Raw genomic sequence first — 13,519 nt, 5'->3', positions numbered from 1 at the left:
AAGGCATTTTCAGCTTCTTCAGTCCACATAAAGCGTTTATTTTTTCGCAAGAGTGCTGTGATGGGATGTACAACATGTGAAAAATCCGGGATGAATCTGCGGTAGAAACTGGCAAAGCCGAGCATGCTTTGTACTCCTTTAACTGAACTTGGTGATGGCCACTTAAGGATTGCGTCCACCTTTCGTGAGTCCAAACGTACTCCTTTTGGGATCAGGATAAACCCAGGGAATTCAACTTATGTGGCATGAAAAATGCATTTTTCCAGTTTTGCGTATAGTTTGTGCTGGCGCAATTTCTCAATGACTGCTCGGATGTGCTTCACATGGTCAGATTCTGAAGAGGAGTATAATAGAATATCATCGTTATATACGACAACACAAACATCAATGAGTTCACGAAGGACATCGTTCATGAAGTATTGGAATGCAGCTGGTGCATTGCACAACTCGAAAGGCATCACCTGGTATTCGAATAACCCATACTTCGTCGCCCTCTTTTACATGTACCCGATGGTATGCCCCCCGGAGATCTAACTTAGTGTATATGCAAGCGTCCTTCACTTGGTCTAGTAGTTCAGGGATCAGAGGCAATGGGTATCGGTTCTTAACAGTTATCTGGTTCAATGCGCGGTAGTCTATGCACGTTCTGAAGTCACCTTCCTTTTTGGGCACGAAGAACAAAGCTGAAGATGCAGGGGACTTGGATGGGTGAAGGAAGCCAATAGCAAGGTACTGGTCTAAGTATTGTCGTAGGTGAAGGTTCTCAGGTTCCGTAAGGGCATAGATCCTGCTAAGAAGGGGGTTGTGCAGCGGGTATGAGATCGATTTGACAATCATACGATCTGTGAGGTGGTAAGGTGTTTGCCTGTTCTTTTTGGAAGACGTCCTGGAATTCTTGGTATTCTGGAGGTAGTTGCACGACTGCTGTGGTTACTGTGGCCAGGCCTGCGTTCAGATTTTTCTTTAAGTAACAGGTCTGTGCACAATCTGGGAAGGTTATTCTCTTCTCTCGCCAATCAATGCAAGGATTATGTGTTTCCAACCAAGGTATCCCCAGTATTTTTTGGAACTGTGGGGCTTTGATTAGATCCAACACAATAGTCTCTCGATGCCCATCCTGACCCAATACTGTCCTCTCTGCGGTGGAATGAGTTACAGGCCCGGAGGCAATTTCAGTTCCATCGACTGTGGTGATGACATCTGAGGTGGTTTTTCGGCAGAGAGGTAGATTCATCCTGGAAGCCAATTCGTAATCCACATAGTTTCCTATGGCCCCGCTATCAATGTATACCCTTACTGCGTGCATACATGATGGCTGCCTTGGATCTACGAGGATCATTGGTATGATGAAATGCAAGGTCGGAGTATCCTTCTTCAAGCTCGGTAAGCGGACCTCTACGCTTGTCGGGCGTGGTCGTTTCCCGAGTCTGATTCCATATGGCTTTTATCAGCAGTTCCTACCACCTTCTTGGGTGGTTTTACAGGGCAATCCCGTAGAAAATGCCCAGAAGTTCCACAATATAAACACAATTGCATTTGCTGTCTCCTTTCTCTTTCCTTCTGGGTTAAGGGTCCTTTAACCCCTCTGATTTGCATGGGTTCTGAAGCATCTGCTCCTTTGGGGTTAGCGTGGGTTTTGACCAACACCCGATTCTCAAACTTGGCTCGATCAGCCTTTCTGTTCTGAAGTCTGTGATCTAACTGGACCCTAAGTCTATATATTCAGTGCAGTCTTGAGGTGGGTTCACGACTTGAGCCAAGACATCCTTGAGTTCTCCTTGAAGCCCTCGATGAAATAACGTGATTCGTTTTACCTCAGGCCATCCAGTTTCCACTATCAACCTATTAAAGGTTGCGATGTAGGAAAGAAGGTCCTGGTTACCCTGTCATAGGGACAAAAGATCGTTATCCAGGGCCTGTCCTTGGGAGTGCCAGGCAAATAGTCTTTCCATGCTCATTTGAAAGCCCTGAAAATCCCGAAGAATTGGGTCATCCTGAGTAACTACTGGAATTGACCAATCAGCTGCACTGCCGCTGAGATATGACAATACAAAGGCTACCTTGGCTTGATCGTTTGGGAAGGCTCCAGGTCTGCATAAAAAGTGCAAGCAGCATTGGTTCATAAACACGGCAAACCTTTTGGGATCTCCGGCAAAGAGTTTGGGCGGAGCTAATGGAATATTTCCTGGTAGGTTTATTTGCACAGGGTTACTCGATGACACAGGAGCTGGATTTCCCCCGGGACCTGGTAGGGGTGCTTGTCCAGCATGGCTTTGCAGTAGTTGCCTAGCAAGGTCATCAGTTCGCTCCTTTGACAAAATCAGTTCTCTCCTAAGAGCATTGGTTTCTTGATTGGCTGAATGCACTTCAGCCCTCATTTCCCCTAGTAATTGGGCCAATTGGTCAGTTTCTGAGGTATCCATAACGCCCGGGTGGGAATTTGTGGGTAGGCTTTGCGTTCTGTTAGGCCCACCTGGCTTCCACAGGGGCGTCGATCTGAACTGGACAGCTGCGGTCTCCACCAATGTGGCGCGTAGTTCCGCGTTGACGGACAGAACTGGCCCACCTAGCTTCGTTTGCTTGGCCCGTAGGAATATTCTTCTGCAAATGGAGAAAGGGAATTAACCACCCGTGGAGTTGAGCATTAACCCCCCCAATCCCACTGTTCTCCCCACTGATCACCTTTGATGTCCCCTCTTCTAGTCTTACCTGATGGTTTGGAAAGATGAGCTCTCCATCCTGCATTGAGCGCAGGGGCGCGTAGATTACCAGTTGCTTCACTGGCTCGAAGGAATTGGTGAGTTCCAGAACAATATTGACTCTGGAATTCCCGGCAAGACGCCGTAAGTATGTAGTTCGTAAGAGTTCAAATGTCTGACTTTCACTCTGTCCGATTCCTTGCAGGTTGCAGCTTGACCCTAGCAAAGAGTTCCTCGTGGCAACTGTAAAATTCAGGTAAGGATTTGCATTATCCAACACAGTTCGATAAAATAATTTCAATATGTAACCTGTTGTTTTCTCCTTTATTCAGGCGCTGAGAGAAACTATGAAGTCTCGGGGAATAATGCCTCTGGCGGTAAAATTAGGTAAGTCTATTGTGGTGAGGAGGTTTCCCCTTGTTTGTCCCTTTGTTTCACCTTGTTGTCCTTTTGTTTCCCCTTAGGGGCCGGGGTTCGGCGAGGATGCAGTGGAAGCTGCGCCGACCCGTGAAGAGGAATAGTACTCTGGGTGGTAAAATCAGGTAAGTCTTTGGGGGGTAACTAATATTGCCTCTGTGTATTCCCTTGGCTCACCTTGCTGTTCTTGTCTTCCCCTTAGGTGCCGGAGTGTGGCAGGAACATGCAGAAGGATGCAGTGGAATGTGAAGATGCTGCGAAGGCCGGTGAGTTCAGCGCGGCGCTGCAGCAGGCGAGGTGACGCGCATATAATAAATTCTTTCTTCTAGCTCGAAGGCGCGATGGATCGGGAATTCAGGTAAGGATCAAAGGTATTGATCTTGTTCTAACCTTTTCTCCTTCTTTCTTCCTTTTTCTAGGAGCTCCAGACTCGAGGCGGGCATGGCAGAAGACTGGATGCAGACTTGCAGGCATGGTGAGCGTTACGCTGCTGGATGCAGAATACCGGGAAGCGTGTGCTACTCTTCGGGTGTGGGCCTCCAAAGTAGTCCCAGGTAATTATTCCTTTCCAGCCCCACCCGAGTGAAAAAATAGTCCCTAGGTAAAGTAGTCCCTTCCAAGCCTCTTTTGGAGCTCTTGCAGCATGGTCTGCATCAGGTAAGTTTGCAGCATGGTCTGCATCAGGTACGTTTTAATCTATGAGCCTGGTGCCTGTGGCGCCAGGACTGACTTTTCATATGAGCCTGGCGCCATAGACGCCAGGACTGCACCCAAATAGCCCCTAGCAGGGGATGTTGGGCTTGCTTGGAATAACTTGATGCCTGCTTCTGGGGTTGCTGGACTTGGTCTGGGTCCCCGGGGGTAGGCATCATGACACAAACCCACCCACTCAAAAAATATATTTTCAGAGCAACCACTAAAGATTAAATAACTTAAATTGTGTTTAATTCGCCCCCCACCTCTTTGAGTGGGCGTGATGTTCATGACACTTCGGTAGTCGCAGATGGCGCATGCTACATCCAGGTCTTTTAAGGTTGCCTGGCATGGAAAGGGGACTGCGGAGACCGCAGTCATTTGTGAGTGTCTGCGGACATCGGAGGATCAGCCAGTCAGGTTTCCTGGGTGTGGTGTAGAGGAAGATCATTTTGATAGTAGGAATTGTGAGAGGACTGAACATGGCCTGGCAATGTCTTTCAGAGGGCAGAGTGTAGCCGAAAATCTTGGATTCCCTGAATTGAAAGTGTTCTGGTATGGAGTGTGAAGCATGAAGTGGGTTGGTTTGCTCCTATTTTGTGCAAATATGGTTGAATTGAAAATTCCAGACATTGATATTGTTCTTTGTGGAGGGAACAGTTTGGGCTACGTCACTGGAAGTTCATTGCAGTTTGCAATGAAGGAGACAGTGGGAAAGTTGAAGGAAATGTTTCCTAATTAGAAGGAAAAAAAATCACGTATTGCCTAGAGACAGATGTGGATGCGCTCGAGTTTATTTGGTCCATCAATAAAGCTGTGTGTGCTTTTCTGGGAGATATTGGCATGACATTGTTTCATAATGAAAACATTATATGGAGCCGATTTCAGTGTGGCCCCAGATTTCCGGTCCATATGTTGAGGCCGATATAGCTTGTATGCTCCGCAAACAGTGCGGTCGTCCATGGACATCTAAAAATCACAGGCGTTGGTTGGGAGAATTAAAATTATTTGATTTGTTTCACATAAAAAAATGGTGGCTCTTAAAAGGACCTTTTTGTGTTTTTGTTTTTTATATATTTGTTTTAATTTTTGGTTTTACAAACTGAACTAAGAAACAATTTACTGAATTTAATAATTTCTTCTCATTTTCACAAAAACTGCTTCAAAGCATTTTTAATATTTTCCACAAAAATGGTATTTGCCACATCAGTTAGATGGAATCCATCTCTCTGAAAAATGTTGTCAAAATCTATATCAAACTTTGTTAAAGGGACCTTGTGGTTCAGTTGCACTAACAAAAACCAATTAAATGCAGTGAAAAAAATGTTTTTAAAGGGACGTCATGGTTACAAGTAAAACAAAAAAAAAACTTGAAATGTGCGTGCTATGGTACGCTGAGAAACCATAAGTTGTGCCACATCCATGCACTGCTAAGACTAACACACAGGACATCAAAGATGATATCACAGATGTCATTGATGACATCAACGATGACATCACATGAAATTAATTTTGATAAAAGGTATCTAAAAGGGGTTTTGTTTATAATGTTAGTAACAAGATGTCCGAGGTGATCGGGAGACCTATCATGTGTCGCTAAATCTATATTTAAATGCGCTTTTCATCCCGCATTTTGCTGCGTGTGTGCAGTCACTGATTCCAGCTAGTGATGTGCATTTCCACTCAGGCTGCATTTAAAAAAGCCTTTTGAGAGCCCTTGCCGCCATTCGTTTCCACGAGGCACTCAGCCATTCCAAGATGGCCTCCCTTTCTTGCATGCAGCCCCATATGCCTATCTAGGCTACCAGCAGCCTCCCGATTGGCTACTGGGCCTATCTCCTCACCCATTGGCTACCGGCAGGCGAAGCCGGCCCACTCCCTCCAAGGACCACGGGAGACAAGGACTTCACCTGTTTCTGTGCCTGTTTAGGCCTGAGTCTGCTGTCTGCCATACCCCATGCCCGTCTCACTCCAGGTAACTTTTGACCAACACTACTGCACTACTCCCAGCTACCCCATTGCCTCCACCACCATGTGTGTCTGTGACACCCCAGGAAATAGTATCTTAAAGTGCAAAATCCGTATGCACCACTGTACTGTTATGTTAAAACTGCCACTTAAATGCTAACGGACCAAAATGCTTTTCAGTTCGCTGCAAATGTCCGGATTAATGCATATTAGTGACCTGCACACCAGACTCAGCATGAATGCCCAAAATACAAGCCTGTTTGATTCTGCCTGAATGCGCTCACTACTGCCAGCATCCCAGACTTAGCTTACTAAAACTAGGTGCCTTCTGCTGCACCCATTTTAATCACTGTCAATTTATTAAATTGCCCCCTTAGCCAATGCATTCCAATATGTTTAGCTATCTTCGGCGCGGCGCCCTGTGTCCCAGCCTAATTGACATATCCTGAGCTTAGGTGCTGCCCCACTGCATTCTTCCCACTGCATTTTTGCCAAACTATGCTATTTTGAATTTAGGTGCTGCCACACTGCATATTTGCAAAATTGTGCAATTTTGAATTTAGGTGCTACCCCACTGCATGTTTGCCAAATTGTGCTATTTTGAACTTAGGTGGTACCCTTCTGTGCTGTGCCTGCTGACCTGTGCTATGCCTTACGGTCGTCAATAGGTGAAACCAGCTACTTCATGTATCCCAAGGTGGACTCTTGCAATTAGGTGATACATTGCCATAGTTAGCTTATCTTTACTTGCCTTGTCTGCCACTACCTGTACATGTACCGCCTATGACAGCTACATTTAGCCTGCCCATTGAATGCTGAATTTAGCCTACCTATGATAATATGCTGTATTCAGCCCGCCTATGTTAGCTACATTTAGCCTGCCCATTGAAAGATGTACTTGTCAACTGTACTGCCGATTGTACTCTAGTCAATTGCCACCATCCCAAACTTAGTCGCCATCTACTATACCTGAGTTAACTGCCTCATCCGCACAGACCCTAACCCTGATCAGGCCGGACTACACAGCCTACTCTAGTTCAATCTGCCACCCTGCACGGTGACGTCACAAGATGCAAACCTTACAAGCCACATTAGCCCTTCTCACATTAACAACATTCCTAGTCCACATACCCATACTCACTCCCACCATTGAATACACTACCCCCAACGCTCAGCTCACTCCCCTGCCATGACACAGACTCTACCTTAACCATTATTAAGTCAGAATGACCAAACTGAAGAACCTCAACAACATAGAACCTTCGAATCTAAACCATGCAATACCATATCTAGAAATGCTGGACTCCGAGCCAGACTTGCAAAACTATATGAACCACGCGCCAGAACACTGACCACATCTAACCGTAGCAAACCCTCACATAACAGGGGCATAGAAAAACCACACAGCCTACACCCAAAGACACAAAATGCATGTATGCACACTCCTGCCACAACCCAGGAAAAGACATGCACACCCCCATCCACCAGCCCACTTCTAAAAGGTGCACTAGTTAATGCTAGGTCCTTGATTGCTCATGCCATTGAGATTGCTGATCTTATCCAGACCGAAAATTTTGACTTCCTGGCCATCACGGAATCCTGGCTACATGCCGCCGCAGGACCAGCCATTATGCTAGCAACCCCCAACGACTACACTATCCTAAGAGCAGATAGAAGCGAAGCCCGCGGAGGGGGCATAGCCCTTATTATTAAATCTAACCTATCCTTCAGGCTAGTGCCCTCGAACAACACTAATTCATGCGAAAGCCTAACTGCTAAACTAGCTATTAACAACTCCCAAACCCTCACTATCCACCTTATCTATAGACCTCCAGGCCCTATTGGAACCTTTGAGGAGGACATTTCTACCATCCTATCGCACAACCTAAAACAATCATCACAAGTCATCCTGCTAGGGGATCTCAACCTAGGCTTCAATGACCAAAATGACCCACAGGCAACTCAAATAGCCAACCTACTCTGTGAACTAGGCTTCTCACAAAAAGTACTTCACCCCACCCACAACAAGGGTAGAATACTCGATTGGGTGGCAGACCACAACTGCAATGTCTCCATCCTATCAATCTCCCCACTAATTTGGACAGACCATCTCCTTATAACTTTTGCTCTAGAAACGATCAGACCCACTACCGCCTCAGTCCAGCCAGCACCATCCATCCCAACCAGAAATAAGAAAAACATCACCCCGGACAACCTACTCCCGCTCATCCTCCCCACACTTAATTCACTACCAGACAACCTGGACCCTGAAACACTAGTGTACAAGTACAACAAAGTCATGTCCTCTGCCTTGGACATAATTGCACCACTCAAAGTGAGACGCAGCAAATCTAAAGCCCACCTCAACTCCTGGTACACCCCCCATCTAAAAACTCTTCGTACCACAAAAAGACAATGCGAGGTCACATGGAAATTACAACCATCGGAAGAAAATAAAAGCACCCTGAGTGATATATCTACCCTCTACAAAAAGGAAATAATAGCAGCCAAACGGGAAACCTACAACAATAGAATAGCCCAAGCCAACTCTAGCATGAAAGAACTCTTCATTATCCTAAAGGAAATAGAATCCCCCATCCCAGTGCCTGACAACTGTGTCAAAGATAAAACATGGTGCACCAACATTCAGCAAGCCCTAGCTAATAAAGCAACATCTCTCCGATCTAAAATTGCCACGAATAAATCCTCGCTCAGTCTCGACACTAAGCCCAAAACAGATATCACCCCTCCTAAAATAAGCACCAACTACCCTCGCTTCAAATTCTCAAAAGTATCTACTATTGAGACAGAAAAAATCATGCTGTCACTCAAACCATCTAATTGCCAGGGGGATCAATGTCCACCTCAACTGATAAAGGACGCAGCTAGAGACCTGGCTCCCTTTATCTCAAAACTCATCAACGCCTCATTCGCTACAGGGTCCATACCAAGCAACCTAAAAGAATCTTGGGTACTCCCTTTGCTCAAAAAACAGACACTAGACCCTTCCATACCCACAAACTACCGCCCAATCACCACCGTGCCATTCCTCTTAAAAATCATAGACAAAGTGGCGTACTCACAAATACAGAAACACCTTGAAAACAACAATTTACTAGGAGTACGGCAGTCTGGCTTCCGTCCCCAGCATGGAACCGAAACTGCCCTCTTAGATCTAAAGGCGCACATTGCCGAGCTAAGGGATCAAGGCAAACCAGCCTTACTCCTCCTCCTGGATTTATCAGCCGCATTTGACCTTGTTGACCACAAGGTCCTCTGCAGGCACCTGGATACAGCCGCGCACTTCTCAGAAGAAGCCACAAAATGTATCCAATCCTTCCTCAATAACAGGACAATGAGAGTCTTCTCCACCACTGCGGCAGCAGACTCCATCCCCATTACATGTGGTGTGCCCCAAGGATCCTGTGTTTCGCCTACACTCTATAACATCTTCACTAAGCCCCTTTTCGATAATCTGGACCTTCTTGGTATCACCTACACTAATTATGCAGATGATACCCAGATTCTCCTACCACTTACCAGTGATTACGACAAGGATTTGGCCTTTGTGAACAGAGTGTATCTCATCATCCAGGCATGGATGGCCACACACGGTCTACGCCTGAATGATGACAAAACTGAAATCATCATCCTGGGCACACCACCCACCCTCAAAAAACTGGGCCCCAACTACTCCTCCTTCAATATCGACAACAACCAAATCACAACCGCCCACGCGGTTAAAACTCTGGGTTTCTACCTGGACCCCACCCTTTCTTTCAACAAGCAGGTCAATGCGATGGCTTCAGCAACCGCCTACACCTGCAAATTGATAAGAGCAGGCAAACCCTTCCTATCAAACGATAGCTGCATCACACTCGCTAGAGCGCTCGTGTTATCAAAACTGGACTACTGCAATTCGCTCTATATTGGGGCTAACAAGAAAGTCATCAAAAGAATTCAAATTCTGCAAAACAACGCGCTTAGAGCAGCACTTTGCATTCCCAGGAGAGCCCACATCACTGCACTCAGACGAGCTAACAACTGGCTCTCTACTCAGGAGAAAATCCAACTAAAAGTTGCCTCTTTGGTCCATAAATGCCTTAACAACGCCACACCGCAGTACCTCTCTGCCAGATTCACCAAACTAAAACCAACACGACTTACTAGATCTGCTAACTCCAATAACCTTTCCATACCTAGAGTCAAACTGACTAAAGTCGGCGGCTGCAGCTTTCAGGTGAAAGCAGCGCAACTCTGGAACGCCCTATCATCCACCTTGAAGACTGACCAACCCTACCCCACCTTCCGACACAACCTTATAACGTGGATCAAAAATGCAGATACACTTTAGATCATCTACTGCCTGGACATATTCAAGCCTAGGAATCTCTGCCTAGGACCGTAAACACATGCTTTTACACTCCACATGCTCTATATTCCTGTATATTTTGTGTATACTCCTGTATATTTTGTTGTATATTATTCTTGTTGCTCTATTTTTGCTATTTTTGCCATGTGATCTTGTAACAAAGTTTTGAGCTGCGTATAAAATGCGCCCGGTTACCGTTGGGTCTGGTGCGCAATATAAGTAATAAAACAAACAAACAAACAAACATGAACCGTCGCCTACGTCCTTTCTGGATTTCGTGGTCCCTGACACATAGGGGATTGAATACAGTAATCCTTCCAACATGGCCGCCTGATACGGAACGCTGCTTGCCAGTCCTTGCGCTCCACGCTCTGCTTTCTACTAAATAGACACGCCCTCGCGGCTCTGCGTGTCTCAACGCTACCGCTTGCTGTAGTTGGACCGTGTGTTGCCGGAGTTCGCTCGGGCCTTTCTTCTGAATCCTGTTTCCCAGTTCCTTGAATCCCCCGTCCTTCCTTCCTTCCCTCAAAGCTTACTTTCGAACTTCCTGAATTTTCGTCTGCGCTCGGGTCACGGCGTTCCGTGTCTACGAGCTCGGACATTGTTCCTTCCTGGTCTCTGTCCTGGACATCTGAACTTATCCTGGAGTTGGATTGTCATCCTCATGCTGGAATCCGAAGACTAGCACATGGGTTTATACAAATTCCGGACCGTGCGAAAGAAGTCACCAAAGAAGGTCTCAAGCAAACAACAAAAACAGGTGAGAAGGGGAGAGGCTTGTGACAGATTAAGACGCCTAAAGAACGTTACAGACACAGAGATGGAAGCCGCGGTTCAAGACCTCATGCGAGACATGCAGGAACTAACCACAGAAGTCCAGAACCTTAAGGCTGAGAATGCTGCATTAAAGCAGCTAGTCTTGTCACGTGACTCTGTAACTAAGGAAAGCGTGTTATTAGGAGGATTAGTGGACAAATTTGATGGTTCTTCAAAGACCCTCCGTGCCTTTCTTGATTCATATTTGTTACACTTCACTTTCAAGCACTACTACTTTTCCACTCCTCGAGCAAAGGTTGGGTTCATGATCTCACACCTCACTGGTAACGCCTTGACCTGGACCCTCCTGGATAATTACGATGGGTTCGTGGAAGTCCTAAAAGCCATGTTTGATCGCCCAGAGCAGGTTTACAGCGCTCAAGAACGTTTAGTTGAATTTCCACAAGGCTCCCAGGATATGCTTACCTATGTGACCCGCTTTAAACAACTTGTGAAGGAAGCTGATTGGTCTCAAGAAGCCAGCTTCACCCTCTTCCGAAGAGGCCTGAATGAAGAAATAAAGGACGAGTTAGCCAGGGTAGCTCGCCCAAACTCCTTCCAGGCTCTTATGGACCTTTCCTTGCAAATCAACTTTCGAATCCAGGAAAGAAAGGCGGAGAAAAAGAAGTCTAAATCAACCTTCCAAAAGGCTGCTACAGACCACCCATCCAGACCAGAGCCCACAGCTTCTCCAACCTTGGATCTAGAACCCATGCAACTGGGGGCCTTCCGTGGACCCATTACCCCCACAAGAAAGAATGCGCCAGATTCATACTGGTCTATGCATGTATTGCGCCTCCGATAAACATCTCGTGAGAGAGTGCCCTATTGCTCCTCCACGGCGTTCGGGAAACGCCAGCTCCCGATCCTAGATGGGGCATAGTTTCGGGAGAGAGATGTCTGCTCCACATCAATTCCTTCCTTGAACTCTCCTGGACAAAATAATCTTGTGATTCTACAGGCATTCCTATCGCCTTCCAAGAAAGAATCTTACCCCATCCTGGCATTAGTGGATTCCGGAGCCATGGGCATATTCATAGATCATGATTGGGTCACTACTCACAACATTCCACATGAAACTCGAGAGACAATGCAACTTGTAGAAGCTATTGATGGGAGACCCCTGTCTTCGGGACCCATATCCCTTCAAACTAAAGAGATCCTACTTTCCATAAACCACCATCAAGCGAGGATTAAATTTGACATTATAAGATCGGTCCACTATCCAATGGTTCTAGGCATGCCCTGGTTACAGAATTATAACCCCTACATCAATTGGGCAGCAGGCTCCTTGTTTCTTGGATCTGAACATTGTATGTCCCACTGCTTATCCCTAGATATCTTACCAAGGTCCTCTGAAGACTCTCAAGAAACTCAGCAAATTCCAGTGACTGTTTCTAACATCATCCGGATTCCCAGGGCCTATCAGGCTTACACAGATGTATTCTCGACAGCCATTGTTCAAGCTCTTCCACCACACAGACCTGAGGATTGTGCCATCGATACTGAACCTTCAGCAGTAATCCTGTTCGGGAGAATGTTTATTTTGTCTGAACCCGAAAAAAGGGCCCTCCGGGAATACCTGGATACCAACTTGGAAAATGGAACTATACGACCATCCAAGTCCCCGGCGGGCGCTTCTCTATTTTTCGTCCCCAAGAAGGATTCCAAGGAGCTTAGACCATGCCTAGATTACCGTGGCCTTAACCAGTGTACTCTCAAGGATCGTTACCCATTGCCTCTCATCTCGGATATCCTGGAAGCAGTCATAGGTGCAGTAGTCTTCACAAAATTAGATCTCAGGGGTGCCTACCATCTTATCCGTATAAAGAAAGGTGACACATGGAAAACAGCCTTTAGAACACCCTTTGGCCACTTTGAATACTTGGTTATGCCCTTTGGACTTGCTAATGCCCCAGCAATCTTCCAACGTTTTATGGATCGGGTGTTTTCTGATATGCTGTTCCTCTTCATCATTGCATATCTGGACGACATACTGATATACTCCAAGGACCACCTGGAACATGAAGAGCATGTAAAGACAGTCTTACAACGTCTACGTGAACATAACCTCCTGGCTAAACCCGAGAAGTTTCTGTTCCATGTATCAACTGTTCACTATCTCGGATTCGTTCTTAGCCCAAAAGGAATTGGAATGGACCCCTCAAAGGTTGATTCCATTCTTTCCTGGCCTGTTCCAACCACTGTAAAACAAATTCAATCCTTCCTAGGGCTTGCTAACTTCTACCGGAAATGTGTACCAGCATTTTCTGAGATTGTGCATCCTATTGTTACATTGTTAAATAAAGATACCCCCTTTCGGTGGACCTCAGCCCAAGATTTGGCATTCCTGCGGTTGATGTCGGAGTTCACAGAAGCTCCCATCCTAGCTCAACCCGACATTGATCGACCTTTTCTTGTCGAAACTGATGCCTCCAACTACGCCATTGGGGCAGCCCTGAAACAGGAACTTGGCGATAAGTTAGAACACCCCATCGCCTATCTCTCTCGCACCTTGACCCCCAGTGAAACTCATTATTCCGTCCTGGAAAAG

Source organism: Ambystoma mexicanum, chromosome 6q, assembly GCF_040938575.1.
Source record: "Ambystoma mexicanum isolate Mex_15411 chromosome 6q, UKY_AmexF1_1, whole genome shotgun sequence".
NCBI lineage: Eukaryota > Metazoa > Chordata > Amphibia > Caudata > Ambystomatidae > Ambystoma > Ambystoma mexicanum.
Note: the sequence above shows the minus strand (reverse complement) of the source record.